The sequence below is a fragment of the Erpetoichthys calabaricus genome, chromosome 11 (assembly GCF_900747795.2).
Source record: "Erpetoichthys calabaricus chromosome 11, fErpCal1.3, whole genome shotgun sequence".
NCBI lineage: Eukaryota > Metazoa > Chordata > Cladistia > Polypteriformes > Polypteridae > Erpetoichthys > Erpetoichthys calabaricus.
This window is the reverse complement of record NC_041404.2, coordinates 122,065,425-122,083,582: the sequence shown is the minus strand read 5'-3', so window position 1 is coordinate 122,083,582 and position 18,158 is coordinate 122,065,425. Positions and strand designations below refer to the sequence as shown.

Here is an 18,158-nt window from a genome sequence, read left to right as displayed (position 1 = left end):
CCTCAACAGTGACAGGCTGCACACTTCTGGGGCTATGGCTTACAGTCATTCGCCTTTCCTTTGGATTCACCCAGCTTTCCACTACTGTGAGAGCTGCACAAAAGCATCCCTTTGTGTCACTGCAAGACCTGGATCAGGTAAAAAAGTGACCCCTTAATAACCCCTTGGCAATTGCAAGCGGCAAGAAATGTGAGGTTGTTGCAGGGGAACAGAAGCTTTATTTCACCTTAACCTGTATGTTTATTGCTGAGGAATCAGACTATCAAACACAAGAAGTAAAATAAATGAAAACAGAGAATTTTAATGCTCTAAATCAATGTCCATTCTGCAAGCTTCATGCCAGGTGGTTCATCTTGAACAGTTACAGATTTTAATCTTCTCTTTTTAACTCTTTGAGGGCTGAATATTTTTTTCCAAAAAAACAAACTTTCTGAAAAGCAATGGCTTCACACAGAAATCAACATAAAACGTCTGTTGCTGCATGCTGCGGCTGCCAGTTTGCCAAGAATGTGCGTCAGGCTTGCTGCCAGGCTGTCTTCGCGTGGCTGAAGCGGTTACAGTCGCAGTGCATTGCAATCTGGTTTCTACCTCTTATCATTAAGTGGCAGTCCTCCTGGCAAACATTGCTGTAGGCGTGTCAGCTACATGAACCTGTTCAGCACCACGATTAGCTGGGGACCAGTCAGCTGAAGCTGGAACCTCACATTTGTTTTCGATCACTTGTATCAAAATCTGAGTCTGACAACTCATTGTCCAGTTCAGAGATAATAGGCAAAACTTCGTCCAAGGAGTATTTTGCTTTACCCATTCGATTTGATCTCTCGCCATTATGTCAGTGCCATTTTTGCCGTTGTTTGCACCTTACTACTCACACGAGCGCCGGAAATCTCGGTCAAACCAATGAAGCTAACTTCCTTCTAGCAATGAGAGCCCAACTAAAATATAACGGTTGGTTTTATCACCGTTTACAGTTGATTACCATTGTCAACTCCTCCTTTTGACAAGAGTCGACATCAGCCCTGAAAGAGTTAAGCCCATTGAGATGCTTGTGAACACCAGAACGCTGTTGCGTCAGAGGAAGTACTCTCAAACCCTCTTTTTTATACAGGGCCTCAATGAAGAACCACTATTGAAAAAGTACTAGTAAACAGCATGACACAGCAAGTCACAGAAAGCAAGAGTTGTATCATACAAAAATCATGCAGCTGATAACTTGTTCATTGCCTTTTTAGCTAGTGATGTTAGCTAGTACAATGAAGATTATAGTTGTGCTTGTCAGGGACTTCTATTTTGAACATCATTTGGTTCTGTTAAGCAATTCTATATCCTAAGGCGGGGTTCTTAACTCTTTGAGGTCTGAATATTTTTTCCAAAAAACAATGGTTTCACTCTGAAATCAACATAATACATTGTTTGATGCATGCTGTGGCTGCCAGTTTGCCAAGAATGTGCGGCCGGCTTGCTGCCAGGCTCTCTTCACATGGCTGAGACAGCAGCAGCGGTCACGGTCGCAGTGAATTACAATCTGGTTTCTACCTCTTATCATTGTTAAGTGGCAGTCCTCCCTGGCGAACATTTTCAGTACTATGACTAGCTGGGGACCAATCAGCTGAAGCTGGAACATCACATTCATTTTCGATCACTTGTATCAAAAACTGAGTCTGATAAGTCATAGTCCAGTTCAGAGATAATAGGCAAAACATTGTCCACAGAGTATTTTGCTTTACACATCCGCTTTGATCTCTCGCCAGATGTCAGTGCCATTTTTGACACTGTGTGCACCTTGCTACTCATGAGAGTGCAGGGAATATCAGTCAAGCCAATGAATCCAACTTTCTTTCTAGCAATGAGAGTCCAACTAAAACATAACGGTTGGTTTTGTCACAGTTTACAGTTGATTACCATGGTCAACTCCTCCTTTTGACAAAAGTTGACATCAGCCCTGATAGAGTTAAAGTCAGTCCTGGGTGCCCACTGTGGCTTCAGGTTGTTGTTTCAACCAGAATCATAAATAGTGACAACAACTGTTAACACTGATCTCATTTAATTACATTTTTCTCTTCTCTTATTCTACATTCACAAAAACACAGCAACATTATTTTTACATTAATAAGACATTTAGAAATATTTCTAATTTTGTTATAGATTTAAATGCTTAAATCTCTTTTGTTGATTTCATTATATTTTGTCCTTTTTCTGTGCAGTTTGCACCCTTCATTGCATCTTAATAGTGACAATTAAAAACAATCAGAGCAGACACGCTGGCAAACAACACTGAATTATGAAATGCTTCAACTACTTTAGCATCAGACCCACTAATTAGTAAATAATGGATTAATTAATCAGAGCACCTGGAAAAGTAGAATGAAAATCAGATTGGAAGTATTGAAAAAAAATACATTATTCCCCTATAACTGCTTAGTACATTTTCATAATTTTTTTAACCAAACTTACATTTTTAATTTCTATATTATTCCCAAAACACAGAATCTGGGAAATTACAGTTCATTTAATTAGCCCAGGAGTCCAGTTAAAAACAGAAGCTGGTTGGAACAAAAACCCTGCAGCCACAATGGGTCCCTAGGACCGAGTTTGAGAACCCCTGCCCTAAGCCATAGGTTCTTAAACTATAAGTCATGTTTTGTCTGAATTTGGATCATGCCAAGTCGTGAATCTGAATTGTACTTCAATTGGAGAGGGTCACATAGGGTTGGCGGAGTGTCTTGTGATGGGTTGCTGTGGGCCAAGCCATTGATTCACTATGACCTTTGGCACTGCTTGTCCAAGGGGGCCACCCTGGATGATTCTGGGTCTTGAAGACACAAAGAATGCAAAATTTTGGTTATGAGAAAAAAAGATTAAGATATACTGTCCTAAGGTACTGATTGGGTACATTTGTTTCTGAAAATCAGTTGTTTTAATTTTGATTTGTGATTTGGACTGTTATATCACAACAATTCTCACAGCGCTAATGTCGACTCCTGTTGCTGGGACTATTCTGAAGTGGGCATGTCCTTATAGGTCATGGTCTGTCAATCACAGTGGGGTGGGAAAATGGTCATCCAGGGGTATACTTCCCCATCTGACTACACAAATTACAGAACCCTTCTTAGCTGTTTTCAAAAATTTTCTGTTTTGTTTCTCTTGATTTTTGAACTCTCTGTGCACCTGACTTTGATCTTGTCTAGCAAATCTTAGGTTAGGTTACTGATAGTTGTTCTCCTGGTTCTGACCCTCGCTACAGCTATTTGACTGTGTCCTTGTCTTCTGGTCACCCTCTGAAGTTGTCTCATGCCTGCTAGGCATAACAGTACTTAACTAAAAGGTCTCAATCACTTCTTTCATACCTTCTTACAAGCACACACTGCTTATTTTATTTGAACATAAAGCTCATAAAATATATAATGATGGCACTAAAGAAGTATTTATTTTTGCATTTGTGTAATTCCCATCAGCCTTCAAATTTTTGCTTAATATGCACTATGCATGCTGACTAACCTCCCTAAAACACAAGCCCTGTCCAGCCATGTCAAATTTCTGTTAAATACACAATTATGAGAGCTACATGCCTGTTTATATTTTTTATTCACTTAAAAACTGCATGTTGTTTAAGTAATCCTATACTCATATATTAATACACCACATACAATTTAAGATTACAAGCCTTATTTCCACATAATATAAAAGTGTTACAATACAACAATAATACCCTATATGAAAATATTTTTTCAATTTCCCTCATTCCAAGTTGAACTTCCCAAGTTAACCCCACATAGTGTAGATGTCATTTGAATGTACATGACTAGAGATTCATAGGAATAGTTGTTGCTTATCTGAAAATGTTTCAGAAATCTTTTGGAGGATGAAAAGTTTCAATTCTAAATCTATACTTTATAATAACAAGCATTTCTATAAATGTATTTTTAAATGCAGTGTGGAACAATCATACAGTAATTAGTTTTGATTACCTTTAGCTAAAATATACAAGCTGCTAATACAACAAAAACATTTTTGTCACTTCAGAGCTATGAAACTATTATTTCCTTACTGAAGGCATAAAAAAGAAAGTATGATTTAACAAACCAAGTCACTAAAAAGTCATTAAATTGGGAATAAATTAAAAGTACTTTGGCTTCATACTTAGTGCAGGCCAAGGCATTCCAGAAACAGGATAAAAATAGTTTATGTAGTTTAAACTTGGTTGTATTTAATGTTAACTAATTAATTTAAGTGAGCACTCTCTTTTCTTTGGAAACAACTGATAGGATTGATTGCTTGCTGAAATCCACAATTTTAATTTAATTTGCATATGAGTCTTTAAATTTGAACCCAATTACCACATTTAGGTGACCTAAGTCCAGTAGTTATCATGGATTCAGCATCCTGTATTCAAGTCTCATGCATGGTCAAAGTCTATGTAATGATTTCATGATCCCCTCTTGTCCATGTAAGCTTTTTCTCCCAGTATTCCATTTTTCCTCTCTTATCTCTAAATGCCTGAGTCTTAGATTCATTTGGTCATTCTAAGGAGTGGGTCAGTGGGCTTTGTGATGGACTGGCCCCTTAGTTCAGGGTTTGGTTCTCTTGATTGCCTTGAGACTGGGACCTGCTCCTGCCACATTTGACCATGCATTGGAGTAAGTGGGTTCATAGGTCCTGTGTTAACGATTAATTTATTAATTTGTGTAATCCCACAAATATTTCAAAGTGCAAAAGCCTTTTTTAAAGCTATTCATCTGGCCAGTAAGTATTTGCTCACAAAAACACTACATAACATTAGAATCAATACAGATGGGCACTGACACAACAAAAAGTAACAAGAATGTTCCATGTTTTCCAAAAATGTATTTATATCTTGTGAGATGTGACAACAATGTAGGTTTGGTTCTCAAACATCTCCTCTAGGTATCTCATCCATTCCAAGTGTTTGTTAAATTCCACTAACAGCAGACCTTATATTTATTAATGACTCATTATTAACTGAACCAGGTGTCCAGAAGTACAATTTAACAAATAATTCTGCATTTTTGATGGTAGCTACAGAAGCTGGGAGTCCTCAAGGAGAGGTTTGGAATTGATCAAGCAATAATAACATACTTCGACAGACACAAAATCATAAGTTTATATCAATGAGGCCATAGTCAGTGAGCAAAGGATGTTGACGCTGTCATAAAAAAATCTGAATTGACTGAACAGGTTGAAGACAGAAGATACAGTGGAAGACCCAAAAAGCTTAAACTCTTAAATGTCATTTTCTTATAGGTCAGGAGGAAATCGAGTGAAGTGCTTGCTATAGCATCAGGGAGAGTCATTTAACACCAAAGTTCACACTGATTGTATGTTGAAGTGTATCTAGAAATGATCTTGTAGGGCATGTTGCAACTATGAAACCATTTCTGTGGAAAGGCAGCAAGCAGAATGCATTGCACCATGCAAAAGACCACGAACCACAGGGTAATGACTAGGGCCAGAATGTGTGATGGAGTGATGAGTCCAAATCTGGAAATGGTTTACAAGGATACCAAGTATGTCAGAATAGTCAGCGGGTAGTACTTGATGCCTGTCTGCAGCTTCCTGTGAAGCATGGTGCATTTTGGCCAACAGCGCAGGGGAATTTACCAAAATCAATGGAATGATATCTGCTAAGCAACATAAAGAGACTTTCAGTCATCATTTGGTACCTTCAGGAAAATTACATTATGGCAAAAATTGAATCTTTCAACTGGCTAATAACATCAAGCACATTGTAAACTCCTGAAGTGGAAGTCTGTAAATGGAGAGCTAACAGTATAATTTAACTGCTCAATATTACTGATGCTATGTGGAATCACTTACAGAGAGAAAAAAAGAAACAAAAAAAAAGAAAAACAACCAAATTAAAAAAATACAAGAATAATGGAAAATCCTGCTCCACAGGACTACTTAAAAATTCATAGAGAAGTGTATGAAAATAAATATCTTTACTTTCACATTCTAATGGAGGCCACCCAAGATACTATCTTGTTCTAAAAGCACAGGACCTTTTTGTTACTTTTTAGCGTATCCATGTTATTTTGTGTTTATTCTACATTACATAGATTTTTCATGAATAAATAAACATTACACAGATTAATTAGCTTCAAAAATAATTGTCTTTGGTGGCCTAATTTGCACCATGTTATATGTGACAGGGTACTGAGGGTTTCCATCCTGTAAAATTTCTTAGCCTTATCCAACTAATGTTGTTTAACATCATTACATAAAGAAAAAATTAAAACACAATTGACAATGTGGAGGAATTTTGTCAATTTGTGCTCAGCAGAATAACTTATGTTTGACATCAATTCAAGTCTTTATTTTTTCAGCACCTCCCGAGTCACTGGTACAAAAATTTGATTTGTAGTTTTGCAAGACTTTGAGCTCTTATGTTTCCACCCATTTTTAGGGTGCAGATAATTGCATACTTAAACATAAAGGGTAAATCAATAGATGTCTTCAGCAAAAATAACCAGAAGGACTTGAAGTTGTGTATATCACATGAACTGACCCTAGAGGTTCACCCCCTAATGGGATATGAGGAGTCAGAGTTACTCCTGTTCACAAAACATCAACAAAATTGGGATCTGTAATGTGGGCACATGGTGTGTTGTTTTCTCCTATTTCAAGGTTGCTGATTACAAATATGATAATATTTTTAATATTTGATTCTTTACTGGTGCTCCTGGCCCTCTAACAGCCATTCCCAGAAGGCTAAAAAGACAAATTTCAAACATAAGCATGTGAGGTATTGTTTTAGACTATTTTAAAGTCAGTCATTATTTTGATTTTCGATCCTTTGCTAGGGATCTAGCCTTATATGGACCTCTATCAGAGGGTGAAAATGACAAAATTCTGTTACAATCAGGAATACTCGAAAGCTTGCATATTTTAATCTTTTTAGTTAGCTAATAAAAGATGTCATTTTGCTTGACTTCTCATTATATTCTCTGAGATTTTAATAGTGATATATGTGGAAGAATGATACTTTTGTAAGATGACTAAGCAATGTTTGATGCTGCCAAAGGTAATGATGGTTACAAAATAGGTGTTTGTATAAACATTGAATTATTAATATATAATAAAAACAAATATATTCTTCAACTCTTTTCATTAACAAATATTCCATGAGCTTATAAAGTTGTACACACTTGTTATTCCTACTTTATGAAATGCATGTTTTATGTTCCGTTCAACATAAAGTAGTAAAACTCTCTTAAGACCTAATATTCAAGTTTAAAGCTTTAACCTAGCATGTCATTTCTGGTTTTAAGCACTTGTGCATCAACTTTTGGTAGTTCTTCAGTTTTACAAATTTGAAAAATAGAATTTTGACTGATTTGAAGTGACAACTGAGGTAAGAGTATGGTATTGTATAATGTTTGTGGTCGCTGAAGGGAAGACATTGTAGATCATATTAAAAGGGTTGCAATGCACCCAGGTGGGATAACACCAATATAGTGCCCTGCCTCCATCAGTGATTACAAGTCACGTACGCTTGTCATTCATTTTCCATAACTGAAGAATGATATGCCGGTTGCCAAAAGAAACTATCATCTTTTATTTTTCTTCTGACAGCTGAGTGATGTGGAAATGCATTCATAATACAGCACAGCTGAAGCCACAGGAAACAGCCTGAGCTGTCTTTTTATTTTCATGTGGATTGTTTAACCAGAAATTGAGCACATGTGAAACATTAATTCAATCCCATGCTTGAATAGAGTTACAATCTTTTTGTTCTTATGGCTTATGTCATCCAAACCAATATGCACTAGTGGTCTGATTACGTGAAATGGCATGAGCACATATCAGTTAACATGTGAAAAAATATTCAACTACTAGTGCCATCCTTAAGACCAAATTATATAAAAAAAGTGAGAAAGAGAGCTAAAAAGGCATAAAAATGATACTGTTGTACAATATTCTAGAATAAAACATTTAAAACATTCAGACACACCACAGTCAGTGGAGGGAAAGCACAGAATGCTTAAATAAAGTGTCCTTACATTTTATCACAATAAATAGTCCTCTCATAGCCTCATTTTTTCTAATAACATCACCTAGCTGTATTGGAACAATCATATGTGGCTTAATAACTGACTGTATATTTTTCAGTTGTTTAATTATAGTAAGATAGTCATTTTCTTATAGATGCCTGACCTTAAGTTAATCTTTACAGCTTTATGGTAACTACTAGCCACGGTAATAAAATGAATAACATATTTTTGCTATCTCTTGCCCTATGTGTATCTTCAGTGCCTTTCCTTTGTATTAACGTGTGTGAATGTCTCTGGAGTGCATTTCCATAAAGTCTGTTTCTCGGACTCTGAGTCTTTCTCACCCCCTGTCTGATTTTATACTTGCCCTCTTTGAAGGTGACTCTCTTGGCATGACTCATACGTCTTTACTCCTACTCATGTGCCTCACACTTGCAATTCCTCTATCGTTGTGTCACCAAAGCCAAGCTGACCAATCAGATTGTTCAGGAGGACTGGACACACAGACTTTAGTGTTTTATTATATAGTTGAAGATATAGATTAACCAGATTCCAATGAAAAAAAATGGATCTCAGTAGCTTTAATACAATATAATATTATCAAATCTGGTTAATTTCTCCAAGGATTGTGGAAGTATTTGAGACTATCCTAGCATCAATGATTGCAAGGAAGGAAACAGCCCTGTGTAGGTCACCAGTCCATCTCAGGGTTCCTTTACACAAACACACACACACTCATTCACTTAACATTCATCTCCGAAAAGAAACAACACCCAGAGGAAAACCCACATGGATATGGGAGGACATAAAAACAGCATCTTGGTGTCAGATTTGAACCAAGGAAGCTGGATCCATAAGGCAATGCTACACCTTACCCATATTGTTCACCCACACTAACACTTCCCTTGAGTGTATAGTTTCAGTCCATGAATTTTAAGTGATATTATTACAAAGACTAATGAATTATCCATATTTTCATTACACTCATTTAATTGATTTTTTTGTGTTTCATATACTTGGAAATAATTGTACATATGAAATCTATTTTGTTTTTACATTTTCCCTTGAAAAAATAGCTTTTTCTTTGAAGCCTTCAATAGAAAGAATAGCAATTGTTTCTTCTTTTCCCAGAGCTGGTCCTGTATCAAATTAAGTTTACAAAAAGTACAACCACATGCTAACTTCAAAGAAAAGTGTCATTGTCTGCTTTTATCGTTTGTTATTCTTTATATTTCTGTTTTTTAATATATTTGATATTTAATATGCAGATTCTGATCCTAACCCTAACCCGCATTAGCATATCAGCTAGGCCAGGGTTTTTCATAGAATTACATGACCATGAATAACCTGTGGCTGGTTTGGTAAAGCATGTGCTAAACTCTCTGATATCATTTTTACCTCTTTTGTATACCTGTTTTCACGTCAGAATAACTTCAAAGTTGTGGGTTTGAATCATGGCCCAGACATTCTTATGTGGAGTATGCTGTGTACTTGCTCTCTAGGATGTGTGTTTGAGATGGCAATTCTCCATTAGCCCAGCATGAATGAGTGCGGGGGACTGACAGCCCATTTACAAAGACTTTTTCCTTCATATCAAGCACTTCACATCCATATGATAGCACAAATGTTTGGTAATGTGCAGTACCAGAAGTAACAAAAGTGTAGTGTGTTCATTTCATGTTCATTTTTGAGTATAAAGCTGACTATTACACTTGGCAGTATGTTTATTGAGGACTAGTAAAGGTCCTAAATTCATGCTTGTGATGTTTCATTTCCGAAATGGGCCTGCTGGATACAGAAAGAAAAATAACAATCACAATTCTTCATCCCAAATCTTTGCTATTGAGTTTTTCCCATGTCTTTGCAAAATTAAAGTTAGAAAAGCAACAGGAAAATGTTAGGAACTGAAACTTCAATGAGCAGAACTCATAATAAAAATAATTTATTCAACTGACATTGTTGCCTACATTTTCATCTGTTGGCTGAACAGTGATGGTATCGTTATGTTCCTCTACATAGCCCTGTCAATATCTCTCTGTGGGAGCATACATGTATGTAACCTGGAAGTGATGTTGTTATTTAGTCTGTGAGGATAAAAGAGACAGTACAGGGTAAAGACTTCATCTTGTGGTGCAGGAACAACAACCTGCAACTCAACATCAACAACAAAAGAACCACTGCTGGACATCCGGTGTGCCAAGGAGCCTCTGAGACCAGTCACCATTCAGGGGGAGGACATAGAAATGATGCAGAGCTACAAATACCAGGGGTTCTCATTAGATAGATAGATAGATAGATAGATAGATAGATAGATAGATAGATAGATAGATAGATAGATAGATAGATAGATAGATAGATAGATAGATAGATAGATAGATAGATAGATAGATAGATAGATAGATAGATAGATAGATAGATAGATAGATAGATAGATAGATAGATAGATAGATAGATAGATAGATACTTTATTAATCCCAAGGGGAAATTCACATACTCCAGCAGCAGCATACTGATACAAAAAACAATATTAAATGAAAGAGTAATAAAAATGCAGGTAAAAAACAGACAATAACTTTGAATAATGTTAACGTTTACCCCCCCCCGGGTGGAATTGAAGAGTCGCATAGTTTGGGGGAGGAACAATCTCCTCAGTCTGTCAGTGGAGCAGGACAGGGACAGCAGTCTGTCGCTGAAGCTGCTCCTCTATCTGGAGATGATACTGTTTAGTGGATGCAGTGGATTCTCCATAATTGATAGGAGCCTGCTGAGCGCCCGTCATTAGCAACAAACTGGACTGGTCTGACAACACAGTGGCTCTGCACAAGAAGGGCCAGAGCAAACTGTACTTCTTAAGGAGACTCAGGTCTTTTGAAGTGTGCAGCAAGCTGCTGGAAATGTTCTATCAGTCCATAATAGCAATTGTGTTGTTCCATGCTGCAGTCTCCTGGGGAAAGAGGTTGAGCTCAAAAAAAGCACAATGCCTGAACAAATCTATCAGGAAAGCCTGCTCCATCACCGGGCAAACTCTGGACTCACTGAAAGCTGTTGTAGAAGAGAGGATGGTGGCAAAATTGGATCCCATCATGAAAAATCCCCTCCATTGCACTTTTAGCCACAGCCTCATTCCACCACAGCAGGCTTGAAGCACCTCTGGGGATCTTTTCTACCCATTAGTGTCAGACAATTCAATGCTTCCTCCCAAGGTACTCGTTAGGTTAATTTTGAAATATCTACACAATATTTATTCATTTATTAATTTTGTGATTGATTGATTGATTGATTGATTGATTGATTGATTGATTGATTGGCCATATTATTTATCCTGTAAGATTGTATCCTTGTTTTTTTATGCTGTATGCATCTGAATTTCCCCATGGGATTTGTAAAGTTAGTGTAATCTAATCTTCCTATGGAGATCCACATTTAATAGCAACAATACTAATTATAGTGAAGGCAAAACAATAACCAGCTCAATACCACAACATTCAGTGATCATGAGCGATTGTTTTCAATACTCATGTGGGCAGTATTGCCTCTAACAGTCACAGAACCCTGACTTCATGTGATTTCTTTTATAGCCTGGTGACTAGAAAGGGCAGGGTTTCCGAGGGCAAATCAGAAACGTCATCACTCACCTTCTCCACTCTTGGGCTGGGACTGAAGCAAGGTTAGCAGCTGTGTCTCACTCCCATTTTGTCCCCCATTTTACTTTGTGAGCTAATGCTTCTCCATGCTCCCATAGTGTGCGTGCATGACAGGTCCTATGACCAATTTTGGGAACCACATATATTTAAGAGTGCATTTCCCAAACATACTGTATGTGCTTTAGAAGCAAAGAAATAGAAGAAAGGGCCACATATGGAAGCTAATTAAAAATTATTTAAAAAGTTTTAAAATATATCTTTACAAAATAAACTTCAGAGTCACTGAAAATGTTACCCTGCAGCTGATATTAACACCTTGGGGATCTTCTGAGCCTGATTTGACATTACTTCTGACAGCTTAGGTAATTAGAAATAGATGAACTTTGCTAAGCTGCCTACCCTTTTCTTCATGTCCTAATGTACTAATATAGCTTTGGTGGGAGCCACCTGTCTGCTTAGAATGTTTTGTTTTGAATTTGGGGCTCATTAGATGAACAAATCAATGGGCAGATTACATCTGAATGTTTTGTGTGCTTTTAAGAGGCAATAAGAACCTGCGGAAATCATTTTTTTGAGAATGCTCTCCGCATGTGTGGCACTTGACTCGGCTCTTTCCTGTTCTTTGCTCTGCCCTCCAGCTCCCAGACTGTTTGATCATCAGGTGGTAAAAGACCAGCTTGCTGTTTAGCACTTTTAGAGGTGTCAGCCTATAACTGAACCCTTGACCCAGGGGCCTAAAAACATGTGTGCTGGATATTTCAGTCAGTTTGTGCCTAGCGGCCATGGATTTTCATCATGTGTTAATAGGAAGTTGAGAGTAAGCCGTTCCTCAAAAACAACAAAAATTGTGAAGAGTGAATTGTTCCTTATAAATGACAAGAATTGGGCCTTTTTATTTGTATTTCCTTTTTAAGTTTTCAGCAAATAAATGTGATATAGAATAATACTGAGCTGAAAATATGCAGGAACAAGTTCAAAATAACATAATATTGAGCAAATCTAAATTAATTAGTATATTACAGAATTTCAGGTAATGGTTGTGATGTCCTATAAAGGGATCAACGCACCCATAAACTATTCTATTTTAAGACAATATTCAACAAAAAATATTAGTGGTTAATGTACTAATACTAGCTGTGTTTCAGTGTGTGAATGTGTGTGTGTGTCTCATTAGAAGAAATGAAAAATGATAGTGGAAAGCACTGCAAACAAACATCAATAGGATTCATATTGCAAATGTCATAGTGAATACCTTTTAAAGGCAAATGTTATATTAAATTTCAGAAAAACTATTTACTGATACTGTAACTTTAATGCAAACCCCAAATACAGACTGGGTCGAGAGCGCAACCAAAAGGTGCTCAGCTTATAACTTAGAAAACATTTGAAGCATTTATTTCAGCCCTTTGGAAGACAGAAGTTATCAAAACCAGATAACCCATGCAATTTGAACTTGTTTCACCTAGAAGTCATTGGCAATAGATTTAGAGTAAAACTGTTTAGGTGCCTAAAGTGTGCAAGTCATTGAAGGATCCCGATAGCAGTAGGGAGTGACACAGTGATGCTGCATATGCTACATGTAGGCCTGTTTTTAAGAATCTCAGAGACTGTAGGGGTAGGAGCCATAAATTCCCAGAACCAGTTAATAGCATGGGAGTAGAGTGTAGTTATTGACTATGCAGCTAGGTGTCATATGCCTACAGTCTGATTAATCAGTCCGGAAAGTCTTGAATTGATTGAGTGTGTATTTCTTGCATTTATTTCACAAATCGTGTCTGGGACTTAGGCAATTGTATTTCTCCATGCCAGATTTTGAAGAGACAATGATGATTGCATTTTTCAACATTGACAAACCTGTTCATAAAGAGTTTGTTCCCTGTAGACAGACTGATAATCAGCATCATTACTTTAAACTGCTGAGATGTCTACAGGAATGTATCAGGAAATTAACAATGAGACTGGAGAGAAGAAGATTTGCTACCATGGAAGAAATCAAAGAACACATGCAGAGGCTCTAGATGCAGTTAACAAATGAATATAAGAAATGTTTCCAGGAATGGAAGAAGCTTTGGGACAAATGTATTCCATCTCAAGTAGAGTATTTTGAAGGTGACTAAAAGGGAATTGCTGTAAGTTTTATAATATTTTTTAAACAATTCTGGGAATTTTTGAGCTTCCCCTTGTTCTTTATGATATAAGGGGGTATTTCTATGCCTATAAAAACACCAAGGAGGAAAGAAAGTAAAGTGGCGCCTTTGTTATATAAAATAATAAATGAGGAGGGATACTTGAAAGCGAAAGTACAATCTAAGCATAAATAATAAACATGCTGCTACTGAGCGGTTCACTCACTTATGCACCTCCAGGTTCCATATAAGCACTCAATTTAACTACTGTCTCCATGACTCTCTCTAGTCTCTGGCTTCCGTTTTTCCTGCCTTGGCCTTCTCTACTTGGTCTAACCCTCCACAAAATTCCAACCTTAATTTGACCAAAGGGTTGATAGTAAAGCCCATCTAGAGGTCAGGTCAGTAACAAAAGGCTGTAACTTCTTGTAGTGCCTCCTGATGTCCCTGCACCTCTGAACCTTTAGTTGCCCTTAAAGGGCCATGTCCAAAAGACATCTCCCCTGATGCTGGCTTGCTAGAGGATGGTTCCACACATTCATATCTTAGATCATTTGCTTCCTGGCAATCAGGAGTGTTGTCACTTCTAGACTCTCACTCTCCCTTTTAAAACAATGTCAGTTGTCCCTGCCCTTAGTTGTGTTGCCTATTCTTAGAATTGCAAATGCATCTGCTTCTGTCCTGCTTGCATCTCTGTATTTTTGCATTTGCAGCACACCTACCTACCGACCCCTGTACTCCCACATTAGCATCTGCATCTCTTACTCTCTCTCTCTCTCTCTCTCTCTCTTTCTCTTTCTCTCTCTCTATCTCTGCCTCTCTCTTTCCCTCTCAATTTCTGTGTGACCCAGCTCTGCCCTGCCCAGTGCACATCTGCTATTGAACTTGCCCTGGTAACATCTGAGCAGCACAAATACAAGAGTCTAATTTAAAGTTAGTTGTAGCCTAGCAAAGACTTATGTTGCATCTGAAATGGAGATTCTCATTTTTATTTTGATCAGTTGCCACTTTATTGCTATATACTGGTAAGCCCCAAATCATCTACGCACCTAACTGCCAAACTCAAAGCCTTTCTCTGGGGGTTTTGTCTTCAATTTTCTCGTGTTTGTGGGTTCTTCTTTTCATTGTATATGTTACATTCTTTCCAGATCGCTCCAAGAGTCACCATAGAAATGGAAAGAAAAATATCAGATTCAATTAAAAGTATTGAAACTTGATGATTTGTTCTGCAGAGCTCACCTAAAACAGTTTTATGTTACTGCTTAGTTGTGTGAGGGTCGGTTCCTCCCATCTTTATGTCAGGCAAATGTTAACCTGTATTAAGAGGTAATCTTCATAATAAAGCTTTTGGGTATCATGAACACACACATGATATGCAAGGTCATGCTGTGAATTAGGGTTAATGTTGAAACAAACAGAAAGTCTAAGAGATAATAAACAGAGGCTGAGTGAGGGTCCTTACAGAAATGTCATGAGTAAGGAGATTAATGTCTTGGATCTAATGTGTGCATTGATTACTCCTCACTGTTCCTTTTTTGGACAAGTTACATGGTAGTAGTGCTATGAAAAATCATTCTGTAATTTTATAAATGCATCTTTAGTTTTGTTGAAGACATTACATTGTAATATGTGTAATTTGTATTGTATTGTATTGACCCCCTTCTTTTGACACCCACTGCACGCCCAACCTACCTGGAAAGGGGTCTCTCTTTGAACTGCCTTTCCCAAGGTTTCTTCCATTTTTTCCCTACAAGGTTTTTTGGGAGTTTTTCCTTGTCTTCTTAGAGAGTCAAGGCTTGGGGGCTGTCAAGAGGCAGGGCCTGTTAAAGCCCATTGTGGCATTTCTTGTGTGATTTTGGGCTATACAAAAATAAACTGTATTGTATTGTATTGTAAACTGTAATACATTTCTTCTGTAAGGCCGTAATCTTGGCCCTGCCAAATACTGACTTTCTTAAATATGACTGCCTCAAGGGTCAATTAGTAGGTCAGCAACAAAGAAATGCAAGAACACCATGGTTTTCTAATTTAGTGGCCCCAGTAAAACACTTCAAACGTTTACAGCAGGTCTAAACCTATACTTTCCCATAAGACTTAGTTTATGGTTCATTGGGGAAAGAAAAGAACAAATGTGTTTCAGACACATACTGTAACAGAAAAATTCTAAATGATTCTTAAATCATGAATGGGGGTATTAATTTGTTCATGGTAAATGTTTCAAACAGCAATTTACCAAGTGTGTAAAAAACAAATAACAATATGTGGAACAAATAAAAGGCCATCCTGATATTTAAATATGAATGGGAATCTCTTTCCTCTTTTAGAGAATTGCACATTTCACTTCTAAATGTGGTTGAAAACAGTTACTTATTGAAGCATTCTCTTGTGCCTAATATATCTGGTAAATCTTTGGCCACAAAGTGACATTCAGGGCTTCAGCAATTTGATAATTATGACAATGCAGGAGCAGCACAATAATATGCATCCAGAGTGGACCAAAAAAGAAAAAAAAACTACGATCAGTAACAAGTAGTTTACAGGCGGAGTGGTGGCTTTGAGGCTAAGGATCTGTGCTGGTATCCCGAAGGTTGCCGGTTTGAATTCCCTTCACTGCCAAAAGAGATCCTACTCTGCTGGGCCCTTGAGCAAGACCCTTAACCTGTAATTGCTCCAGGGGTGCTGTACTATGGCTGACCCTGTGCTCTGACCCCAAGGGGTATGCAAATTCCTAATACAAGAAATTGTATAAGGCGAAATAAAGAACAAAAAAAAAACAAAAAGTAGGACTTGAAAAGCAAATCAGGCGAGGAGAAAGGCAAACGTATGACTGAGGATCAGGCATATACTCAAAAATAAGAAGACAATCTGGCCTTATTTGATATTACATTACTACATTACACTTACATGCCAGCATTGGGAAAATTAAATTTTCACAATCATTAATGATTATATTTTTATATGCACATCTATATGTATGCATATGATGCGTGCATTTTAAAGATATTGCCCTTTTTCTTTCTTATGGTCCCACCAGACATAAAGACAAAGAAAATTGTGGGTCATGCGTGATGTCAGGCATGTGTGGGACAGATCTGGACAAACCAGACATTGACAATTGAAGCTGGCAGGGTAGTAGTGACTTCTTTAGCAGGAGGATAAAAATTTTCCATTTGGATTCATTTATGAGCAATGTATTGTGGTTAGAGAGAGGGTTAGCTCAATGAGCCTTCAGACGGCAGAGAGGAAATCATGAATTGTTATTTCCGAGTACTGAACTAACAACACTTCAGAGTATTTGCGATTTTCAGTTCTTCTTTAAAACACTTGGCTCAATGTTTGAAATGATACGGCCTACTGACTGTGTGGTCCTGCTTGAGAAACTGAGAAGTCTCACAGGGATGTGATTGAGAGAAATGGTCTGTGCTAGTCAGGCCACCGTGTTTGAACAGAAGTATATCCATCAGTAGAATGCTTTTTGCTCAGTATCACTGGTTGCTATGTAGTGTTTCATCTTGTCTATGTCCACGAGTTCTGGATATTCCACTTTCAAGTGATCACCACATAGTAGAGAACTGGGTCAAAGGATCTGGAGACTTGAAGGACACAAACAGGCAGCTGCAGTGTTCTGGGAACAGCTGGAAGATGATTTTGTTTGAATTCGATTGAGCACTCCATTCCAGAAGAGTGTGGGAAGGGACACTGAGTCTGAATAAACCCTGTTCAAAATAGTGATAGAAGCAAGGACCCGTGGCCAAAAAGTGTTAGATGCTTGTCATGGCAGCAGCAACCCCAGGAACTATTTGTGATAAATGAGATATACTTGTAAATCAATACACATACTCAAAGCATTAACTCCTGAGAAGAGAATTATACCATAAAAAATTCAACAGAATTAAGAAAGCTGAAATCAGCAAATAGGAATTTTTCTATACCCCCAAAGTTAAAGCAGTTTGGTAAGCACATGGTACTGCCTCCTCTTGGTTTTAGACAACACTGGGAATGAGGAAAGCAACCATTTCTTCTAAAGCTCCATCACACAGTTAATATGTTTTGGCAGATACTTTGACCAGTCTGAGTGGATAATTTGTGTCCTTTTACCCCTACAGTCCATGACATTATAGATTGAACGCATGATTCAGCTCACAAAGATTTTCTCCAAAGGTTCACATCAAGTTCAGGCAGCAGACTGGCTTCATTGATTTGTCTTGTGCCTGTTATACATGGGGTCAGTAAACTAAGACACCGGTGTGTTTGTAAGTTCATTTTGTTAGACAAAGTGTCTAAAACATTTTCTGATACATGAGCTTGAGGATGAGATGAGAAACAGCTGAAAACACATTCAAAGAGAGAAGAGCATTATAGCTGGTTCCCAGAGA

The 18,158-nt window shown here is 37.5% G+C and overlaps 1 protein-coding gene across 1 annotated transcript in view; it reads left to right on the top strand.

Moving 5' to 3' along the window:
* Positions 1-18,158, top strand: part of flt4 (fms related receptor tyrosine kinase 4) — a 191,221-nt gene that overhangs the window by 90,893 nt on the left and 82,170 nt on the right. The gene's annotated exons all lie outside the window — the stretch shown is intronic.